The following is a 24,974-nucleotide window of genomic DNA, read 5'->3' on the forward strand; positions in this document are numbered from 1 at the left end:
AGCCAAATCAGCTGCAATCACAGCTATTATCAAGCTAAGGAGACCAGGAGACAAGTGTATCTTGTATTTTTCCTCAACTTGCTCAAAGACCTCAGGTTCCTCTTTTCCAACTGTCACAATCTCTTGTTTCTCATACCCCAGAAAGAGCAGGAAAGTACAGTTACCGAATGCTACAAGTTTAATCAGAGATAAATGAGGTGCTGGAAGGGAGAAGGAGCTGACTCGAGGCTGAATAATCGCTCCTTTTCTTAATTAAATGATGGAAGAAAAGCCAGCACATTAAAAAGGAAGACAGTGCCTGGGTCTCTTGCCTTTTCCCTAGATGAGAGAGAGAAGTTATTAACACAGTAAAGTCTCTGCAGTCATCAGAGCCAAGTGCATGAGTCCAGAGAAAGGGGGCAAGAGTTTAAGGATGTGACCCGACTCCGACATTGTCTACTGTTAACTGCTTCAAACAGTGCAACTCATTAAGTTGAAACTTGCTTTATTATTAAGCTTCAAAATGATTTTGTCTGATATCTATTGGTAACCAGAGATGTGCAAAATTACATATTTTAAAAATGTGACCAGTTATATCTTTTATATAAAATGAGTACTCCCGTTCAAAAAACAACTACATGGAGCTCAATGAAACGGAACAGAAGGCAGGGTGCATTTTTAAAAGTTGGAATTTTTTAAAAGTTGGATGCTCAAAAAACAGTCCAAAGAGATATGTCTGCATGTGTCTGGCTATAGAAAATTAAATGGATTAATTTGAAGATGAAACTTTTCCGAGGGTCCTACCGTCCAAACTGTTTAACAGCTAAAGCACAGCATGCTAATTAAAGATCTAAAGATATAAATACGAGGCTACTGCTTAAGTACTTAATCCTAAAACACTAGTACTTAAATACTGAAAAACAAAAAAAGCACCATAGAATTAACATTTTTATAAAACATTTTAATGTATTTTTTTTTTTACACAGTGTGGTAATACCATAATACCATGCTCTCTACCATTCATATACAAATATGGTAATCATTAAGTACTATAGTACTAGTATAAACTACATGTTATTACCATACCATTACTGTATCATGGTAACACTGCAATATTTTTCAGTAAGGGTATCTCTCGCACCACCATCATAAAGTTACAGATTTATAAATTTTTCCCCAGAAAGCAACAATACTTTTCAGATCGTCAGGCATCTAAAATGTGCACCACTACCTCCTGAGCAGCTAGCGGTAGGCCTCCGCAACACATGGGCTTTAAATGTACCTCCAACTGTCCCTTCTGTGTTCCTGGCCTGCTCTCTGTACAATGGTTGGCTCCCAAAAGAGCTGACAGTAGACTTTCCATCAGTTCGACTTAAATAATAATAAGCACTTTTGAAGGACTTGAAAAAGATAGAAGTAATGAACACAACTCAGGAGCGCTAATAGTTGTCCTGACACAGATGGAAGGACATGGCCAGGCTTGTCAATCCTACCTTCACTTAATTAGCAGAAATGAAGCTGGATTAAAATGGGGAGGTTGTGATAACAGTGCAAGTCAAAAAGCTAAACAAGTCAACAAACTTTTGACAGGCCTGTCTCTTTAAAAGTAACGTTTACACAGTTGCTTTCTCCCTCTAATGTCTTGTCCTCTTTTCTGTTATTTTATTTATTAATGAGTGTCAAACAGTAGCAGAACACTACCAAACCATAGTATGTTCTTGGTACCACCTGACACCTATCCATGTTTTGTACTTTTAATGGTTTTGAGTAAAGGATGTGCAAAGCTGCATATTTTCAAAACCAACTAGTTAGTGGTTTGCCTTAACGACAAGTCAACAGACTTAGAGAAGCCCTGTATTATTAGGCCAGTTTCGAGTTCACCTAAATCCAATCAGATGCACATTATTTAAACTGTTTACATAAGATGTGTTCAAAAACAGCTAGATGGTGCACTACGGAATGGAACACACAGCGCTAGTTCCTAAAATAAAACAGTGTGGGGTGGAAAATAATGCCAGACTTTTTTTAACCTAACACTGCATATTTAAAGTGCTATGTCCATGGCACGACTGCCTTAAAAAAAAAAAAAAAAAAACAGTGCAAGGTGTCTAAATAAGACGTGTTCTTGCATTCAAAAACAGCTAGATGGTGCACAACAGAACGGAACATTGCAAAAATCCCTCAAAAAACAGCGCAACCCGTCTACACTGGACACATCCTTGCGTTCAAAAACAGCTAGATGGTCCACAATGCAAATGGAACACATGGCACAAATACCTCAAAAAACAGTGCAAGGTGTCTACATAAGACAGGTTCTTGAGTTCAAAAACATGTCTAATGGAATAGAACACAACAAGAATTTTTATAACTTGACACTGCATCTTAAAAATGCTACGATCATGGCATGAGCCACAATGGAACAAAAAATTATGTCCATCTACAAGTGTACTGTTGTGCAGGTGATTTAAACACTATGAATTTAAAGACACAACTTCTCTGATAGTGTTTTATTGTGCAAACCAACTAACAGCTAAAGCACAGCACACCAATTATAGCATCACTGCTAAAAAATACAAAAACCTAAAAATGAGGGGGAAAAAAAACTAAATACTAGTCAACCTCAACTAGTCGGATGTTAGATGACCATCGTAAACCATCCCTGTTCTGAGTCAGATTAATATATCAACAAATATCCACATCAAGCTTTTGACAAGCAAGACACTTCTTATATACCAAAAAAGCATCCGCTTAGTGGGGGATGTCACAGTATGCCATCTCAATATTCTGATTGCTCTGTACAGTACATATAAAAGAACTATAAAGGCTCGAATCAGCACAGAATTTAAAGGTGCATTAATTTTGGAGCCGGGTTTGAGACAACTCATATTTAAGTCAAATAAAACCCCCTGATGTGACAAACGGTCCTACCGAGAGACAGCCAAAGAACAGCGTGTCTCAAATTGTCGGCAAATGGGAGAGATGAGTAAAAACGGCTGAGCAAATGAGGCTCCGGCAGCGCTCACACAGAGCAAAGTGAACTGTTTACTCAGAGTACACAGGGGAAGATGACTTTTGCTGCAACCCCATCCTCCTCCCTTCCCCCACTTTCTCCCTCCCTCTCTCTCTCGCTCTCTCTCTCTCTCTCTCTCTGTAACAAACACTCTTCATCTCTCTCTCTTTCTGTAGTGAGTGAATGTCAGAGGGTGAGCGTGTGTGACCTTGAGTCGCGTCAGAAGCACAGCGAGGGTTGTGCTGCCTGCAGGCGTCCTTGAACTGCATCTGCAAGACAAAAACCCCTTCACGCTACCCTGATAGATATCTCAAATATCCTGCCTTTCTCCAACAGCTGCCTGCGCTATCAGCTCCTGTGATGAAAAATGTCATAGAAGCTGTGTACCTCTAACCTCACGCCAGAGCTGAATCGCACAGCTATCTGCTTGTCTACCTGGAGATACGATTTGTAATATGAAGGCAGCCGCAGTGCTTCATCTAAGAGATTACATAGGGTGAAGAATCACAATATAAGGGACCATAAAAGGTCAAATAGCATAAAGCAATAAAAATGAGAGTTCTGTCATCATTTCCTCACTGTCATGTCATTCCAAACCTGTACGACTTTCTTCAGTAGATCAAAAAGGAGAAGTTTAGCATAATGTCGAGCTGCTTTCTTCAATACAATGAAAGTGGATGGGAACCAGAGGTTGTCAAACTCCAAAAACGACCAAAAAGCACCATAAAAGCATTTAGAAAGTAGTCCATATGATTTTCGCACTATTTTTCAAGTCTTCTGAAGCCATCGGAAAGGTTTGTATGAGAGATAGGTTTTTCGTTATTCAATAAAACTCTTGCTTGACAGCGGTGGTTTCACTTTCACTGATTGGAAAATAACTTTCAATTTTGGGTGAACTATTCCTTTAAGCACACTGATACATACCATTGGAATGCCATCCATAACAATTCCATGCCACACCATGCAATTACATCAAATGTACACCATTTTACGTAATTATACACCATCACCTGAAAGCATGGCATGAATTAATCCGCGCCCTATTGCATTAGCACTTTGTAAATGTGCACCCAAGATAGGGAGCTTTTTCTGGGAGCTCAAAAACAGACTGGATACAAGCAGCACTTCTACGACGTGAACGGTGACAGCTTCTCAGAGGCCCGGGCCCCCTTCCGAGGAAGTGGAGTTGACCCCATCGGCAGATGAAACTCTACACCCTGCCAACCGCGGCCACACGGGTACCCAGCTGTTCTTGTCCTGTACTTGGGTGTGCTTTGCTCTACACAGAGCGGTTTTGAGTTTAACCTCAGGAGGGTGATCAGAAGGGGACGGAATTCAGTGTTGTTCATCATCCCGGTCTGGTATGGCTGAAAACATGTTGCGAGATATCTTATCTGAAAATACTACACATGCAAGTTGGCTTGCGGAGAATGTTTTGCTTGGACACACTTGCCTTTCACAGAAATGCAGCAGTGCAGGAACAGACTGTGAAAGTTAAAAGAAAAATAGCTTGTTAATGTAAAAACTGGCCAACACATAGGCCTTAAGATGTGAATCCTCTCTACGGCTGTTTGACTTATTCATTTCTCATGTGGCAATGGGCTGAACAAATGCCAGAGACCTGATAAGGACTGAGACGAAGTGACTTCGAAATCAGAGGTCATGGTTAAAGTCAAGGCTGATTAGTCAGTCTGTCTTTACCTCCAAGTCTCTGGGCAAGTCTATGGGCCATAAGAGGTGAAATGTTTCATTCAAAGATATTGAGCATAGGGACAGTCGACTTGATTTTTTTCTTATATTGTTTTGATATTTTTAGCGGCGCTTCAATTAGCATGCTGTCCTGTAGCTGATGAGCAGCTTGCATGGTAAAACCCTGTTGGAAAATTAGCATTTTTAATTTAATCCACTTTAAATCACTGCCGCTACAGTTTTACACTTTCAGACAGATGTCTTTGTCAACTGCATCGTGTATAGCACTGTTTTTTTTTTTAAGCATCCCACCATAAGCATTGCGTTTTTAATACGTTGTTTCAAATTAAGAAGAGTCCAACTTTTAAAAATGTATCTTGAGACCCCTACAATCTGTTCCGTTATGCTCTGTCTAGCGGTTTTTTAACTAAAATACACGTTATGTATTCGACCCCTAAGAAATGCGTCTGATCGGGGTCAGTTGAATCCAAAACCGGCCAAAATATACAGGGCTTCCTTAAAGGAATTGTTCACCCAAAAATGAAAATTCTCTCATTATTCACTTACCCTGATGCCATCCCAGATGTGTATGACTGTCTTTCTTCAGCAGAATACAAATTAAGATTTTCAGAGAAATGTTGAAGCTCTGTAGGTCCTTATAATGTAAGTAAACAGGAGCCATCACGCTGGGTTCACACATCCTCCGTGAGCGCGGTGTGAGCAAGGCGCGAGCAGCGCATGAGCAGGGCGGTCGCACTGGAGGTTCACACTGGCCGCGTCTCTCCCGCTAGAAACAGCAGCGCCTCTGCGCAGGAAATAAAATGGTCTGTGGGGTCCTACGGGCAGTCGCGTGCATTTCATCTTTATCAGCATACATTTACACAGAATTACAAAATGTCCGGCAGTTTATTAAGTTATTTTATTCAGTTTACTTGCATGCAGCCATATAAATTGTATAGTACTATAGGTTTGGTTTGAATAATTTTGATTTGCTTTTGTCTCTTTTCAATAATCTCCTGATTATTTTAGTGTCGTACTGCATCCAGAGCCGCTGAGCTCAGCGTGAGCCGCGCGGCAACAATAGGGATGTGTCACCTCACGACACACGCTTGCAGTGTAAACGGTGTCATCCGTTAATATGGGTGCCGAAACGAAAACGCGCCGCTCACACCTCGCCCACAGAGTATGTGTGAACCCGGCGTCAGGCTGCTGGCTATTTGACGGTCCAAAAAAAATGCATAAATGTAACCAACACGACTCCAGTTGATCAATTAATGTCTTCTGAAGTAAATCGATAGGTTGGTGTAAGAAACAAATCGATAATCAAAACGTTTTTAACTTTAAATCTTGCTTCCGCCCCGGCATTGTATTTCTGTTTGAAATGAACTAAATCTTGCGTGACGTTCGTTCCTCTGTTGTATACAAAGCACGCGCTTCCGATTTCTCGCGAACAAAAAAATTCTTACACCAACCTATCGATTTGCTTCAGAAGACATTATTTGATCAACTGGAGTCGGGTGGATTACTTTTATGCTGCCTAAATATGCATTTTGGGTCGTCAAATAGCCAACAGCCTGATGGCACCCATTTACTTACATTATAAGGACCTACAGAGCTTCAACATTTTTCTAAAAATCTTAATTTGTGTTCTGCTGAAGAAAGACAGTCATACACATCTGGGATAGCATCAGGGTAAGTGAATAATGACAGAATTTTCATTTTTGGGTGAACTAGTCTTTTAAGACCAATTAGTCGACTAGTTGTTCAGGCAACCCACGACTAGTAGATTTTGAAAATATGTCTTTATGTACATTCTTTCCAATTAATTCCATTTCCACAAGAACAAATTCCATTCCAAGCACTGCAAACTTAGGCCACGTCCACATCAAAACATTTTTGTTAGAAAACGCATTAATTATTATGCAATATTTCTGCCTCTCATCCACACTAGAACAGCGTTTTCCTTCACCGAAAATTATGCGTTTCGAAATCTCTCCATTACCACATACTATGGAAAACACAGACATTGGAAATGACATTAGAAATTGAAAACAGAGTTTTCAATTGAAAACAAATTATTGTGGATGTGGCCTTGGTTCACAGGGCTTCACTTTGGCCACGTACACAAAACAAAGTTTCGGAAGTGACAATCTTATTTAAATGAGGGACTGAATCCCCCTAGATTTTCATTCCATGATTGAACTGAATACAGGACTAACTCCAGCGATGATTGACAAGTGATAAACATAGCTACGCTGCAGCGTCTCGTGCCTGTGAGTGAAAAAGAAACATGAATGTCACCAGTTTAACCCGTTTTGTATTTGCATTTTTGAGTGAAGAGATTATCCACCATAGATGTATCATCATCAGACAAAGTTTAGTTAGCTGCCATCCACAGAATCGCTGTTTTGTTTATGTGCATCAAAGGGGCTGTTGTTAAACAGCGCACGCACTCTGGACTGTAATGTATGGGTTACCCTGAGGAAAGAGGAAAGAGACTGGAATATTTGAATGAATGAAGACACATGCCTCTGTATGCATGATGTACACCAGTAGAAGACAGACACATCTCACCCACACTATTGAAGGCTTCACTAACAGCTAGTTGTTCAGTTCAGTTTGGTTCACATCACGTGGAATTTATGAAAATGCAGTTGACACTCTCTGAATTTTTCGGGAGTTAATTTGGTTGTATAATGCGGTTGTCACTATTTTACCGAACTGTGTGTCTACAGAACAGTGTTAAGCACTAAAAGGTGAACTGACAATTGAATTTAGCTGCAGTGTGTATGCCATGTACACACTGCATCTAAATTTGGTTGTCAGTGGTGCTATTGAAAATAGGTCATATACAGGCTTCCACTTTTTTGACTGGACAAAAGAAAAGTTCAACAAAGTTTTATCACATAACTCAGCAGAGACCACCTTCATTAACCCCAGTGAGGAGAGATCAAGCCCTCATATTGCCAGATGTGCTTTCAAGCCCTTATCAGCCTGCATGTATTTGAGACAGGCTGATCTTAATTAAATACTGCTCCTATCTAAAGGCTATGCAGCAATCTGCCTGACACTCGTTTTTTGCTCACTTCACGGCTGTCTATCCCCATTCAGCAAGTTGATTATTTCAGCAGCTAATGGCAAACCACTCTAAAAATCCCTTGCCTTATTAAGTAACATACTGTGCCTCATGCTATCTTAAATAAATGGTTTCACTGGAACTCGCCAGAATTCAAGGCTGAGACCTAACACCATGGCACTGGCCATGACAGGTTACCTCGTTTGAGTTCTGTATGTTTGTTCTCTTGTTACTGATGCTGATTTTCTGTAAAGCTGCTTTGGAACAATGTGTATTGGGAAAAGCACAAATAAAAACCTATACAAATACAATTTATTTAACTTCATTTGACTTTTGTTACAATGTTTTTTTCTACTTTGCAACAAAATCTCAATGTTCTTTCTTTGAACTTTCAAACAAACAAGTGATAGCCAGTGCTGAAGCATTTTATTAATCAGAAATTAGCATAATTAATTCTGATTCAAAGTAATGGCCAGCATCATCCAATCACTGCCAACCATGTAAAAATAAAATTATACATTATAAATGTATCTATGTACTGATTACCATTATCCCATGTCTGCCAATCATGTTGAGTGGTCCAAACATGAACTTTTGGTTGGATGTTAGGAGTGAATGCACTTGGCTGCATAGGAAAGCTATAGGATGCTCCGTTGCACCCTTTTAAGTTGATAACTTAACCTCCAGTGTGCTGTCTGTCTGCACTGGTCTCAGAACAGTTCAAAATGCACCATATTTTCATCCTAACTCCATATAAAGCCTCTGAAAGCAACATTTCAGCTTTTGGATGTACCCACTGATTCTCAGTGTGATAATGCACATTGAATATAGGATTTCTAAGGAAAAAAAGGCAGTGAAAACAGCATGCAGTTTCATGATAAATCGCTCAAATTTTCAAAATGGCATATCGGATAAAACTAGAGACTTAAAAACTTAATGAGGTTTCTTACCAGATGTAGTTTTGTTGGTGTTTCTCCCAAAGACAAACTCCACTGAGATCGATGCCATGTTGTTTTGCCACATGACTCGGTGCATCAAAAGTTTAACCCTTTACTTACATACCAGAATGTTCTGAACTGAGATCAGTTGGTATAAATGATATAAAATTATGCATAGAGTATAGTGAAGACAAAACACAATGTCCGCGGAGGAGGACATGAGGTTGCATATATACAGTATATAAATCTATATACTGTATAAGCCTATATATATTCTCATTTTATCAGCTATCTGCCACCCTGCTCTCTAGATATCTGTATTGGGGGCAAAAAAATTTAACCCCTAAACAAAATGATTAAAAAACAAATAAATAAATAAATGTTTAAAGATGCTGAAAGCTTTTGACACTGTTTGAAGAAGATCCCATATTAATCTATTATGGGTTTAAAATTATGTGGTTTTGTGGTGGAAACTATGGTTACTTTGCTAAATTTTACCAACATATCCTAGCCAAATAAAGCTCAGTGTAAATAACATGTCTGTGTAAAAATAGCCTTTTTGTGCACTAGAAAGTGTTCTTGTGTTGGCCTGATGTGTGTGCTTTCTGTCTTTCACATACAGTGCCTTCCAGCCTACAAACTGCCTGTCTAACCCTGGTCCGACCTTCAACTGAGAGAGAGGCAAACATGGTTGACCTGCCACTAAACTTTCCTGGCTGGATGATAAGCGCTTGTTTAATTATATTCATCTACATGGATCTGACATTGTTCCAGGATGATGTCAGAGCTCAGCAAGGTTAGCGTGAGCTGAAAGTGGATGAGAATGTTAAAGCCACCCACTGCAGCACTTTGCAGGCAGCAACTTTATTTTCTGCTTTGTTCCACGAGCACAGAGGGCAGCTTCACTATCCACTGTTACCAAGGGCAAACAAGGGCATTCACCGAATACAGACAAAATGGTTGATTATTGTTGATGATTTCTTTAAAGAGAAATGTCACTCAGTTATGAAATATGACAACATTGTTTGTGAATTTGTTCTTAAAAGGTTAGTTCACCCAAAAAGTATGACTCTGTCATCATTTACTTACCATCATGTTGTTCCGAATCTGTAGCCTTTAAATTTCTTCCACAGAACTCAAAAGGAGATGTTAGGCAGAATGTTAGGGACCAAGAGCCTCAGTCACCATTCACTTTCATTGAATGAAAAAAAAAAAAAAGATTAAATGAAAGTCAATTGTGACTAAGACTATCCCTAACATTTAATGTTTTTGTGTTCTACAAAAGTAAAAAGTCAAACAGATTTGGACCAGTGGTATGGGGGTGAATAAATGATAACAGATTTTCCATTTTTGGGTGAAGTGCCCCTTTAAATGCAAGTCCATTAAAGCTCAGACATTCTGCTATAAAATATCTTTAATGACTGAACCTGGTGCTGATAGTCTTCATCTCATTTACAGGCAACTTGGAAGTTTTATCACCTTCAGCTCTCCTTGCTAGCCTCGCCATCCACACGAACCAAGCGGATGGATGGTGGATGAGCAGACCCAAGCACCAATTATATCATTGCCCTTATTTACGCCATTCAAATGTTTTCAGGTCAGCTCTAATCTCCTTCTAATCAGCGAGGTCAAACCACAAAAAAGTGCATATCGTTTCAGAAAAACCAGGCCGGGTAAATCATAGTTGTCTGGCTACGAATGTCAGTCGCTAACAGCTTACCACATTTAGACAAGTTACAAAATGGCACATAAAACCTCAAAATTGTCAGACTGCAGTACATAAAAGTGAGGTTAACTGAACCATATCTGAAATGGTGCACTGCAGTTGACCGAAGTTGAGGTCTGGTTTGCACAGGGTCATGTCGATGTGTATCAAAAGGGTATTAAGGTTGTGACTGTCATTTTAGATAATCGCAAATCCCCTTAGATTCACTTTGAATACAAGCATTTAGATGCAAACACAAAGACTAAATGCAACAAAACTCTCTTTAAGCAATAATATTCTGCTGCCATCGCAAGATTTAACAATCAAACAAATGGCCTCCAATTTATGCACTTTGGCCCAAATAATTCTACCATAATGTAGCTGTTCTGATTCTGTGTGCCAGTTCCATTCTGCTGATGCCACAAATGAATATAGCACTCTGCAAAAAAAAAAAAAAAAGTTACCACGAGGTCTGTGCTACGAACAATCACAAACACATCAGTCTGCCCATCTAGCATGCTTGGATCATTGTTCATAATTCACCCAAATCACTAGTCGAGAGAAGATCATGTGTCCTGACCTGACAAAACAGCTTATTAATCCATGCTTGACCTTGCTGTGACTCCTAAAGTGGATGACAACCTTGAACTACGGATGACACATCACCACAAAAGGCACAAACACCCTTAATCCACTCAACAAAGCAAGCTGGATCAGGTTTCTGGCCCCATTATTGGAAATGCCCAGTAAAAATACACCAATGAACAGTAAAGTGCTGTTCCAAAGCAGCCTGGATGATAATTATCTCAGCCTAGTGGGAAACAATTTGGCCCTCTAAGGGTGATGATACCTCCAGCTTTAATGCAATGACCAAGACATAACCGCCACTTCCAAGGTCTTGTAGAGCTTTTGTCTTCAGTATGCAGAGCTGAAGGGGCGGTTCTGATTTACTGATGACTATCAAACCAAAAAACAGCCCCTTAGTGATGAATGTGGTGACACTTTCTGTTCAAAGAGCAAAGGCACCCATAAAACCTTTAAACAAAACAAGAGATTGCAAAAAAGCACAAATTACCAAAACAAAACAAAAAGACTACACCTCTCCAGCAATGCTTAAGCACCAAGAATTAACATATCAAAGTGTCATGTGGAAAACACAGTACTGTAATGTTTACCCAGCTGTCCCTGGTGTTCCAACACCACAGATTCCTTCCATAGTCCAAACATGGATGGCAACCGGAGTACGGCAAAAAAAACAATGTGCCATGAGCTGAACTCAACAAAACCGCATCTCCCTGGTAACGGCATGAACTACACATGCAGTGCGTGTTATGAAGGGGTGTCTGCTGTTGCTTGGTAACAGATTAGCCCAGTTTATGCTTTAGTGCGGTGGATCTGCTGGCCATCACCACTTGCTCTTTGCCAAATCAAAGCCAAAGGACTTTCCAGATACACATGCTAAACAGCCTTTGTGAACTGCATGACTCTTAAAATTATTGCAAAAAAACATTTCTGATGAGCATTAATCCACATTAGAACCATAAGAACCTGCTTTAACATACAGTATGTATGAAAACCTAGAGGGTAGATTTCAACAAAAGATTTATCATTGATATATTATTATTATAATTATTACTACTACTACTACTATTACATTAAATAACACATTCTACTGTACAGAAGGAATATATTTCTGCCCCATTTTTTCTGTCTAGTGAAAGGATATGATTTAATTATATAAATATATAGTCTGCATGAGCTACGCGCGAATAAAGTGCTATGCTCTTTGTAATTTACACAAACACAGAGCGCACGTGATGTTAATGATGCGGTTGTGGCTTCTCACATTCACTTACTGTTGAAGCACGCAGCTCAGAAAGACATTAAATAAGTTATTTGTTTAATTAAATCTCAGCCTTTTATGGTTTAATCATCACACCAGGACATATCACAATTTTAATTTTGATTAATTGTGCTTTTATACATTCACTTCATCCTAAATATATATAATTCTGCGACATTCCGCGTTTAATAGTTAATTCCGTTTTTATGACTGCATTACGCAATTCCGTCCGTGTTTTCGGCATAGCAGAAATCATAGGGCCTTAGGCACCAATGACTAAGAACATTTGACATTACACGAACGTTAACAGAAAGTGAAACCGGAGCATTTTGTGTTCACTTTCAAAATCCTTGTTTATATTTTCACGGGAGGTTTGCGCCAACCTCCACAGACAGCATGTGCATTTTAGCAATTAATCTTCACGTGCTCTTCAGGAGCTGCTCTGAGTGCGTTTCGCAGTGCAGACGGTCAAAGTTAAATTGACCAAACGCACCATTCATGGCATTTGTATATTTGCTTTAAATTCCCTTTTTTTGGACAGTAAAAAGTCTTTGGAATTTGAAGTATTTGAGATAACCGCAGTTAGATTAAATAACCGCAATCAGGCAATTATTTTATAATCCCGGCAAGCCTAGTTATGGGCATTTAAAGTAAAGAAATGAGACCATTTCTTTATCATACTTAACATGCGCAGAACACCGAGGCCAGTTATGGTCCAATTAAGGTGTATACATGATGGATGAAGTCAAGCTACAATCACATTATCTAGGTCTGTTAGTCTGACTAAGCAAAAATCAGACTGGTGCAATTTCAGTTGGAATTAAGTGTTTACACGACATCTAAAAAAAAAAATATATTGTTTTAGTGCGACTGAATCAAACTTTCTAATAGCATGTAAATGTCCTGATTGTAATTTTTCCGATAAAGGTACATTCTATCCGATTTCACGCACCTTTAGTAATAACAACTACGATATTTGACTTAGAAATGAGCGCACAAGCATAAAATAAAAAATTAAATGTCTTTGATGAACTTATTCATACCAGCAGAGCATAGTGCTCTCTCTCAATCTTGTTGCCTTTGGCCATAGGAAGTTCATTCACAAGCTGTGGCGGCCCTTTCGGTAAAAGTGAGAGTAATGGTCGAGTACAGTAACCATTAAGAAATACAGCAGGGCGGAAATGAGTTCCCTTAAAGGTCTCTGATGATTCAAACCTTTAAAGGGCCAATACCCTATACACAAGCAGACCATAAAGATACAGTATTTTAATTCAAAATTATGACCAGGTAATGGGTTCTATTTAATTCATTCTTAAAAAAGAAAGGTCTAAATTCATGTAGTGCATTATTTTCCTGATTTGCTCACCACAAAGGCGCCTTTGTCTCAGCAGGCAACTGTTGGAGCTGATTTTCCTAACAACATCTAGCTAGCATGACCTCATATTTATCGAACTGGGTACACAAAAACGCAGCCTGTGAAATCACCGGTGTCGTAATGGTGCCACATGGATCCTTCGAAGCCATTTACTTTCGCACCTGACACAGTTAGACACTAGTCTTGAAAATAAAGACAATGCCATCAAGCCTCAACACCTGCATGCTATGGTTCTAAAACATGATTATGGTGATTCTTGCACCTAACCTTGTTTCATGTTCCTCTTAACCTGGCAATAAATCCATTACCTCTGCCTCATGTCCATCGCACATGCTGCTGTCCCCTCTCGCCATATATCAATCTTCTCAGTCATTCATCAATTCTAAAAATCCCCTTTTAGTTAATTGCTGAGGCAATTTAATTTCTAAAAAAGCCCACCAAAGAGCAAGTCATAATGAAGTAGGGATATGTCCACTGACTCCCGCTGACTATGCCACTCTTTTGTGGTTTCCGGCGTGAGTGGATGAACAGTGAAAAATGCTTGCATTAAAGCCATATAATTATGTGAGGGTGAAGCAGTCCACAGCTCGGATTATTGTAGCAGACACAATGCCCTTGCTTAAGCTCTGTAGGCTCCAGAAAGGACAGGCGGCTAAGAAGTTGTGAAGGACAATCCCCCTAATAGGACAGCACTGCAGTGGCCTTGGACTCTGAATTCTCTGCTCGACAGGGGACATACATCAATCCGTCAGCCCAGCCACAGACAGCCCTGTAACCTTCAAAAGTCTTGGGATTGGCGAGGAATGATTGACAATCGAGTGAGCTACTTTTCTCAGTGGGCTTTGCTTCATATAACTGAGGGTAGTTAAATTAAGACACCATTGAATAACAGTCTTAAGTCCAATTTAACTATCGCCCCTACTGTGTCCTCTCAAGCCTTTAATTATGCTGATCCTGCCACACGGTGACCTGCGAGAACCTTTATCCCTACAGCCATTAAAGCTGTCTAGAGACATAGAAACAAGAGCCTGGCCAATATGTGTTTGAAATGATCAGCTAGACTTCATCAACCAGCTGTCCTCATTTAAAAGTGACCTTGAACCTAATGATTATGGGTGCAAAAAAAACGAAATGGTGGCTTTCTGAATATTTCTGGAAGATATTTGGGCAGCTGATGCATCCATGGACATAATTTTAGGATAAATTTCATTTGAAATTATGAGGGAAAGTGTATCTCAGGTCTTATAACCGGTCATAATTTCGATTTATTAGTTCATTTTAACTGGCCATGTGGTGGGACAAATTAATTTTTAAAATAACAAATATTCCATGTAGTCTCAATTACTATTAGGTCATAAAAGCAGCATGCATAATAATTATAAAAGAATAAACAAAATGCTGTATAAAATAGTTTCAGTTGTAATATACTGTAGCATGCCACACCACAGGACATGTCCTTCCCAGAAGTATTCACTTCAACTAACCATTTGCAGAATAAGTCAGAAACCAAAACACTGGTTTACCCTACACAGTAACCAATTTTTTTTTTTTTTAAAGTTGTGGGTAATGACATTCCCTATTCTTCAGGTGATATTAACCAGCCTGATCTCATGAAAACTACAGTGCAGACAATTTTACAAAATTATATTTTGTGGTTCATAACACGTATCGCGGCAGTTCAGAGGTGAAATGTCCCAAACAAGGACTGAAAACATTCCAATGTACACCACTTCCTGTTGCCCAAAAAAATCTGACTTCTCTCTTTTTAGTTTAACATAAGCATGTGCTTTGATTCTGAAGAAAACTGCTGCATAACACATTTCTTTGCCTTAATGCATGTTGTGGATGTAGCTTTCTTTGATAGACTGAAGACCTTTTAGACAACTATATACAATTACTACATATAGGCTTGATGCATCATACAGAGGTAAACACTAAAGCTGTTTCCAAGTCTTCACTGCAATATTGTTAGATATGATGCATTATTTGATGCTGACCATAAGCATATCTGTAATTAAAGCAAATAATTAAAATAAAATAATTTAATAAAATATATTATATTATAAAACAAATATATTTTTAATTATTTTTATTTTATAAAATAAAAATATTACAAAATGTTTCAAATAAAATAATTTGGCCCAATAAGATGACATTGAGCTCGTTTTTCCAGACCAGGTCCTTTTTTTTTTTTCTTGAGAGATCTGGTAACACTGCAACTGGTATATCACTCACCCTTAGCACTGAGTACTTTCTTTAATTTTGTTCAAACCGGTTACCAACTGGAGAGGAGGCTGTGGAATGCTGGAACCAGATTGAAAAAATACAAACCAGCACATGCAAACTCACAAAACACAGCATTTGAGGTTTAATGATCACACTGGGCCATGCAGCAAGCTGTTTATCCACACAAGTAAAGTTTGCATCAAAAACAGACGTCAAAATAAAAGCTAGATGCCTGAAATAGAAGAAATTTCAACTGTATAGTAAAATGTAAAATTCACTGTAGTAATAATAATAATAATAATAATAATGATTAATAATAATAAAATTCAGCAATATATCACAAGCAAGATTTCTGTTCTACTTAATAGAATGGTTCTACAAAATGCAATGGTTTGTTGAAAAGTAATTGCTCTATATTAATTTATAAAAACTTCTAGGAATTCATTTGATTAGACACAGTTTTGATGATGAAATTAAACTTTAAAACATGGAATTCAAAAAAATTTAAAATAAAACCGATTTCAGTAAGGCCCTACTTAAAAACACTTAAGCAATGCATACTTCATAGAGAACAAATTAAAGGACACATGCATTTGTTTTAATTTATTATTTACATTGAAAAGTATCTTTTTAAATAGGCTAAAGGAGTGTGTTCAATAGCAAATTACCATATTAGGATAATTTTGCTCTGGTATCAAAATTGGTAGTGGTGAATTCAAGAATAGTGAAATTTCATTGGTATCGGTACTGACTACTAAAATTATTAGTATTGTGACAACATTACTCGGCATGAACTGAAATTAAAAACTTTTAATTTTTTAGTCCCTGCTCCCAACCAGATGATGTTTTCAAAGTTTATTCTCTATCGAGTTATAAATCAACAAACCTACCTCCATACCCTAAACCTAAATGACATAGGTTTCATAAAAGCAAATGTGAGATGAAAAATGCAATTGCTGAAGCAACCACGTCATTTTGTGTTGCTTCTATGACACTCTAGCTCACGTGTAAACTTGTGTCATGCCCTTCCAAACTCGTACCCAGATCCTTTGCATTGCAAGTGCAATGCTCTCTCAGTTGAGCTACCGTGCAATTTAACTGCACTCAAACAAGCTTGTAAATGTAGTTGGTTATGTAATCAAGTCATGTGCTAGAGTACAAGACAAGTGTTCTGAGGTCATAAGATAGCATTGTGTGAGGAACAAGGCAAAAAGTATGTGTTTATGAACCGATGATATGCTGTTCTACTTGTGATTTGTGTGAAAGTGAATAAAAGTTATTGCTGTTGTAGCGCCTCTAGTGTTTATTTCACAGGAAAACTGCCATGATATGTACAACATGCCACTTAAAATTTATTTTGCTAAACTGTTGGTACAGTAACGTGATTCTATGAGACCAGGCTGATTTAAACTGTAATAGCGGCCCTATTAGCACATGAGTTATAAGACCCATAGCGTCATACTAGGAATCTGTAAAGCACAGCAGGCCCGTCGACCAGGGCAGGTATTAAGGGACAGTGCCCCCCTAAAACAAAGAACTGTAATTTTCCAAACGATCCTTTGGAAATATTTTTCTCTCTCCACTTTGTCATACAAGTATTTGCACATTGCACAATCACTTCACAGCAACAGGATCAAACTTAACTCAAAGGGACACTGATCTCCCCAAGGGTAACTTAAAACATTACTTTGTCATTTAACATAAAACTGCATATTTAACACTAAACAGAACGTAAACCCCAAATTACATATAAATTACAGTTAATAGCATCCACAATTAGTTCCCAAACCTTGCACAGATCTACCTCATTAATTATTCGAATACTACAGCCAATGGCTAGTCCCCAAGCATAAACAACACCAGCAGTCCAAACCTTATGTAACACGTGATTCCAGTGTGCGCAGTTGCAGTCTCAAAATCTAATTTTGGCGGTGCTGTGATTCCGAGTAGTAGCGGCATGGATATAAGAATGTGGTTTAAATACTCAAGTCTTCATCAACTTCGACTAACATCAACAGAGTGAAGTGGTAGAAGGGAATGGGCCTAACGAGACACAGGCATCGGCATCGTCATTGTATTGAAAGAGCAGCAGGTGGGCATGCTATCGCGAACACCAGCAATAGTGGAGTTGTTGTTAGTGTTGTTTTCATTGGTGCTTCATGGTTTGGTTATGGAATATGGATTATTGTGTTGTTGGAACTGAAGAGCTTTTGATGTGGCAATGCATGTTTACCAAGTGTAGTATTTTGAGTTACATAAATGCAAATAGGCTGTGGTGTAGTTTATTAATGTTATCACAATTGATATAGGCTGGAATATTTTGTTTGTATGATGTTTTGGTGTTATGAGATGTTTTATTATATAAATTTTGGTCTATTACGATCATAACTACTGACTGGGTTGTCTTGTATTGTGGTGTGGACATTGTTTTGGTCTATCTCTGTGTCTCAGATCACAAAAAAGTGTGCCCCCCAATGAAGCACAGCACATTATGGACCTTTTTATACAAGATTGTGTCGATGTATATAAAGTTCTTTTAATTTTAAAAACTTACACAATGAAGACTGCCCAACCCTTTCAGTTTGGTTTCCGTATTCTCGGAGTCTTAATGCATGTGAAGTTAAAGAGACTTGCACACGTGTCACAAATCGCATACCTACCTAATATGGGCCAACACTATAAAAACATCACTGATACACATCGCTCTGCTTGAGCTGAAATTTCTATTCTACAAATGGAAAAATCATTTGTGTGACACACTGCTGACAGATGAGCTGGCACACAGAGACATGATTTAAAATGCTTCTTTTCCTTTTGCCTTCCACTTTTGCTTACACCATTAGTTTAATACAGGAATCTTTGCTTGCATTTGTCTTCCCCTCCTACCCCAATGGACTACAACATGAGCCAATTTAAGAGACACTGTAAATGTCTTATTCTTAAAAGCTGGTGCAGTGCTGGATCTCTGCTGGAATTTGTCACACACAAATATTTTACCTTTTCACTACATCCCTCCATTTCCTCATTTTGGATGCTGTTGCAAATGGTCTGATGGCATTTACCGCTCTGCCCTGTGCAAAATGACAAGACTATTTGTGTCCCTCTATGCCAGCTGCATACTGTCAAAACCAAGTTACCAAAGCTTTGAAATTCAATTTAATAGGATGAACCACCATCATATTATTATTCAGAAAAACAAAGCATTAGTTGACAAACCTCTATGTAGGACTATGAAAGAATAATTTAGGAGGTTGATCGAATACAGAGAAGGCCACAGGCACCTCTAATCAAAACCAAAGTAACAAAAACTTAAAGGAACAGTTCACCAAAAAAATGAAGTTAGCCTCTGTCACCTTTCACTTTCATTGCATTTTTTTTTCCATACAATGAAAGTGAATGGTGACTGAGGCTGTCATTCTGTCATTCGTTCAACATCTCCTTTTGTATTCCACAGAAAAAAGAACATGAGGTTGAGTGCATGATAGCAGAATTTTTATTTTTGTGTAAACTGTCATTTTAAATAAGCCAAAAATGACATTTACCACTATTCTAGATACCGATATCTTTGACTAATCTATTCATGATTTTAAAGGACTTGTTCAAATGACTTTGAGGGCTCAATGCTAAGGATGCTTGCCAGTCCTTCAGATTTTACTTGCCCTGCCAAAATTTTCACTGGCCCCAACACAAAAATGAAAAGTAGCTGTTTTAACCTTCATGTCTTTAAAAAAAATGTGTCGGAAGCTAAATATTTGTATATACAGTATATTAAGACAATTTCCCCCAAAATTGTATCATATTTATAGTTTGCAAGATAAGAATTATGCCTTATGCAATCCCATATAAGCGCTTAACAGATATAAATTAATAAATACATCATATTAACCACATTAATACATGTGTTTTTAAGCAAAGAGTTCTGTGGAGCAAATTATGGGTTTTCAGTCACCTGTTTAGTCATGCTGTCAACTTTTGGGCCCTGTGTAATGTTTTCACAAGCAGGATCAAAGATTTAGTCACCGAGTTAAAGATTTGATTGTTGGCTGAATGTAATAAACATATGAATTCCTGAGAGAGGAGACCTTGCTACTAAATCGGTTGTGACGTGTAATATACAGTAGGTGGACATCAGGCCTAATCTTTGAATTAAGAATGTGGATATAAACATGAAATCAGACAACCCAAACAAGACCAACACAGACTGACACACAAAGCACAAAAACAAAAAGTACCTGAACAGTCCAGAACTGAGAAATGAAACGGGTGTTTTATGAGGCTGATATGAAGCAGACTGTCTTAAATAGCCATCTTCACCCTGTAGCTGAACAGCTCTGAAAATAATAATAGCCATAGTGATTTTGCTTCGTTTCATATCAAATGCCATTATCATGTCAAATTAATGTTTATGTTTTGAAACATTAACTAGTTAAATGTATACTTGAATTTTAAATACTGAGCAGCTCATGATTTCCAGCCACATGCATAAACAAAGTTTATGGGGCCTGGGCTCAGCAAGTAAAGATGCTGAACACCACATCTCGAATCCAGGGCATGCTGAGTGACTCCAGTCAGCCTTCCTAAGCAACCAATTGGCCCGGTTGCTAGGGTGGGTATAGTCACGTTGGGTTAACCTCCTCGTGGTCGCTGTAATGTGGTTTCCGCTCTCGGTGGGGCGTGTGGCGAGTTGTGCGTGGATGCCGCAGAGAATAGCGTGAAGCCTCCACAAGCGCTACGTACGCAGTACGTAGTAACATGCTCAACAAGCCATGTGATAAGACGCGCGGATTAACGGTCTCAGATGCGGAGGCAACTGAGTCACTACACCATCACGAAGACTTAGAGCGCACTAGGAATTGGACATTCCAAATTAGGGAGAAAAGGGGAGAAAATCCAAAAACAAAAAAAAAAAAGTTTATTATGTTTCATTCTGTGCTTCATATCTTAAGGCAAAATAAATGAGAGAAAATGTGCTTTTTTAACTTTGGTAACAGCACTAGCATTCAGTCCCTTTACAAGGGCTCATGCACATCAAACAGCATCTATTGCACGCAGAGAGATGATGAGAGAGATGCACGTAGAGAGATGGATTTACAGTCCAACAGAAACTATTGATTTCTTGTGTTCCATTGTGTGGAGTACTAATTTTCACCTACATGTTAAAACTAAAAAATGAGGGAATTTTGCACACTGTGAACATGGAATGTGCATAACATACTTAAAATGTTGCGCAATACATGCAATCCTGCTCCAAAATTCATGTTTTTTTTTTTTTTCTGTTATTTTCTACTCATTGATATTTATTGCTGCTATGACACTTGGAAAAGAGCGAGAACAGTTCGAGAAGAACGTGCTCAGTGTCTGCACACTCACACGCTGTGCCAAGCCGTGTCCAGTATATTATGCGAACGCGCCGTCTTTGCGAGCTAAATATAATCGTGCTCGGTCCTCTCTAGGTGCTCTGTTAGAAGATTTTGTTCGCTCCGTGTCATTTCTGTGCTCTCTCAATTGTTGTCTGCTTCGTGATTCGGACCTTGCCGACGCCCAGACTTTCAGTGAATAACGACTTCAATTTCTGTCTGTTTCTCACCCAAAGCTATCATTTCACTATATAGACTTGGAATATAGCATACGAGTAATATTAACAACTTTTACTATACTATTATGGTGCTTTTGCATCCTTTTTGAAGCATGTAAGCTCCAGTCCCCATTTACTCTAACTGCATGGAAAAAAGCAACCAGTACATTCTTCAAAAGTTCCCCTTTTTTGTTCCACAGAAGAACTAAAGTCATACAGGTTTGGAACAGCTTGGATGAGGGTGAACTATTTCTTTAACTATCTATGCATGACTTCACTAAAAGGAATGTTAATAATAAGAAACGTTACAAGGACTCATTTATTTCTAAATGGCTTAAACTTTTGCACAAATATTATCATTAACTGGCTTTTACCGGTATCCAAGATATCCACTTCTTTTATTAATCTAGATAATCTGGGGGGGGGGGGGGGGTTATAAAGTAGGTATTAGAATATTGGGGGTGGGTAGGCAGGTTTGTGGGTTACATATCATCTTGATCTTAAGTAAACTGTTCCTCCAGAAGTGCAAACATTAGGACTTTTAATATGCAAGGAGAGAACCAGCTCAGTGGACTACTGGCACCAACACAACGGACCACACTCTAGTGCATTCTACACTTAAAAAGTCTTTGTCAGTGTCCCTACAGACCATAACATACAGTATTTTTCAGTATTTGGTGCAGCTAAAGGGCTACTGACACACGGCATGCTTACTCCTTACTGTCTAGTATAGGGTCATAAAGAATACTTAATTTAACATAACCATGAATCACCTGACATTATAGACTTAGGGTCTGTTGTTAGCCACTGCACCACGCTTAATTAAATAATGTTGCAAAAGCCCAAGGTTTAGATGTATAATATTTAATAATCCAACATTATTGTGGCGAGAAGTCTATCCACCTATGATAAATGCTCAAAAATGAATCTGACCAGTCATGTTCTTCTTAGACATCTCATTTATGCTTGAGATCCTGCTAGGGCACTGCAACACGGGGAACTAAATAGTATTATCTTTTCAAAAAGCACAAAGATTTACAGCTGATGAGATAATGTCTTGTTCCTCATAGCTACTTTTAGGACCTTACACAAGCACTTGAAGAGTCTCTATTAGACTAAACATTTACTATGAGGTAAGCAAGGTGCCAAAGTCATCTTTTAATGGCAATTACACTAACAATGTATCTGTAGAGATTTACTGAGCTAGGCTACTATTAACACAGGCAGAACAGCACTATTTTCATTTAAAATATTTCACGTGTAGTGCTTGCAAGCACCTTCTATAAATGCAGAGTGTATCTGATACTGTACAGGATGCTTATATAGGAAATAAGTATTTGCCACTTGCACTGCTCTGACACGCCTTTGAATACTTTTTATTAGTAGTATGCAATTTTGATAAAAACAACCTAACGGATCATATGTACATGCCTGCATGTAAACATTCAAGGAAAATAATGAAGACACAAAATGGAAACGTCAGCTCCCACCACCCCATCATCAGCGTGTGACATTAATCCTCTGCTTATTTTCTATACGCAGAAAACGTTTTACAACAATACAATGCATTGCGGATTCAGCATCCGCTGCGAATGCTTTGATCTAATAGAGCAGTAAATGAAGCAGAAAACGTATTTTCGCAGCCGCCCTTACCTGTTCAGATGGTGAAAGAAGAGAGTCCCGTTGAAAATTATGCTGCATTTAGGGAACTGTCGGAAACATGCGTAATATATTCTCTCTACGAACAACTCCGATATAAAAAACGTAAACGTGAATGGGGTTAACAGCATCTATTCCCCAACATGTGCGGTTTTCTACTGCTCTTGAGTCCTGCAATCAGTCGCTTGACTGAATTGTTTATTCAAGGAATCCCCGGCACTCTGCAATGCCATGTTCACTCCTCCTACCCTCAGCATGGACGCTAGTGAGATCCGATTCGCGAACGAATGGTTGTTTTATTGATTCAATTGAACCGAGTCGCAAAGCGTTTTTGAATCACCTGAGAGTACCAGTACAAAACTGTACGACGGTAACGACAGTTTTCGACAAAATACCACTGTAATTACATATTACTTAAATTAAATCATAAGAAATGAACAAGGGATCTTATTCAAACACCGTAAGAAGCTATTAGAATCGTTATGTCATTTTGTTTAGCCTATAGCCTATTTTTATTTATTTCCATGATAGTGGTGACTGACACTAAGTAACCATCGTTTTTTGTAGTTACAACTATTTTAGCAGAAATTAAAGCTACCATGGTAAATTTCTGTAAGGTTTAGGGGTAAAAATATGGTTTGAAGTCTATAAAACAATGCACTATAGGCTTAATTAATCAGAGAAAAATGTTAAACAACAGTTTAACTAAAGTTGCATTTTACTACAAAAAACAAAACAAAACAAAACAAAAAAACAGAAACGTAAAATGTCTTGTGGGGACTTTTAGAGAGACTTTTGAGTGATTACTCAAATGAATTGGTGAATCGTTTAATCCGGCTCAGTGAAACGAATCATCCAAACGAACCGATTCGCTTAGATCGGACTTCCCAGTGCTAATGGACGCCATAGTACGCCTCCCTTAAAACCACAGCTTAACTATCTGTCCTATCTCTAACCCATGTCTAACCCATGACTTGTATGATCACATGTAACCAGCACAGGGGAGGTAAACACATGACTCTCGGATTGTCCTTATGGTATTATTGCTTATATTGTAACTCATGCAAGCCATTTAAAATATTGTATTCTTTACTATTTCAATTGCATGAAGCAAAAGTTTATATAATAGAAAAAATACATATAATCAAGAGTAATGTAAACATCACATATGCAAAAATTGTAACGTAATTTGTATTTATTTTTTACATATATTTTAGGGTTTTAGTTTTAAAGTCTAAAGATATGTTGATTTTGTTATGGTTATTATAATGACAAATGTTATTATGTTAATATGTTATCAAATGTTATCTCATTACTCATTCCTCTTGTTATTTATTTTGAAAAATCAAAGATCTGATTTTGCTTGCTTTGATTTTGGTTGTGAACATGAATGTTCACATTCAATGACAAAAAGGTTTAATGTCACAGTCTTCTTAGTCCAGCCTTTCTATGCCTTGAGATTTGACCATTTTTACACCGAGTTCACACCTCTTGGCACCCCATATGACCAGCCAGCAATTCTGGCTGAAGAAAACAAGCCCCATTGAGGTTACAGATGGGCAATATCCTGATGGGACATAGTATCAGTCATCATGTTTTTCACAGCTTTCTCTTGCATACAAGGAGATGTTAACATCCCAGATGCCCCTCCTTACTAGATACTCTCTCCCTCCCAAGACAGTCACATGTTTCACTTGAGAAAAACCTTTTGCTCATGTGTGATGTTAACACACTTCACATTCTGAGGGCTCTAATACAAGTAGATATTGTTGAAGATATGGTTATGCCCATTAGTGGTGCAGGGAAAAATAGTTTTAAAGATATATTTCACTCAAAAATGAAAATTCTGTCATTGTTTTCCCACCGTCATGTTCCAAACACAAATTACTTTTTCCCCAT

General features: G+C 38.2%; 1 protein-coding gene across 1 annotated transcript in view; it reads right to left on the reverse strand.

The window, feature by feature from the left end:
• Positions 1-23,318, reverse strand: part of LOC127430144 (nuclear receptor-interacting protein 1-like) — a 48,109-nt gene extending 24,791 nt beyond the window's left edge. Inside the window, exon 1 of the mRNA XM_051679663.1 lies at positions 23,070-23,318. The gene's annotated coding sequence lies outside the window, so the exon portion shown is untranslated. The remainder of the gene's footprint in view (positions 1-23,069) is intronic.
• Positions 23,319-24,974: the final 1,656 nt, after the last annotated feature.

The sequence above is a fragment of the Myxocyprinus asiaticus genome, chromosome 39 (assembly GCF_019703515.2).
Source record: "Myxocyprinus asiaticus isolate MX2 ecotype Aquarium Trade chromosome 39, UBuf_Myxa_2, whole genome shotgun sequence".
In the NCBI taxonomy this organism is placed as follows: Eukaryota; Metazoa; Chordata; class Actinopteri; order Cypriniformes; family Catostomidae; genus Myxocyprinus; species Myxocyprinus asiaticus.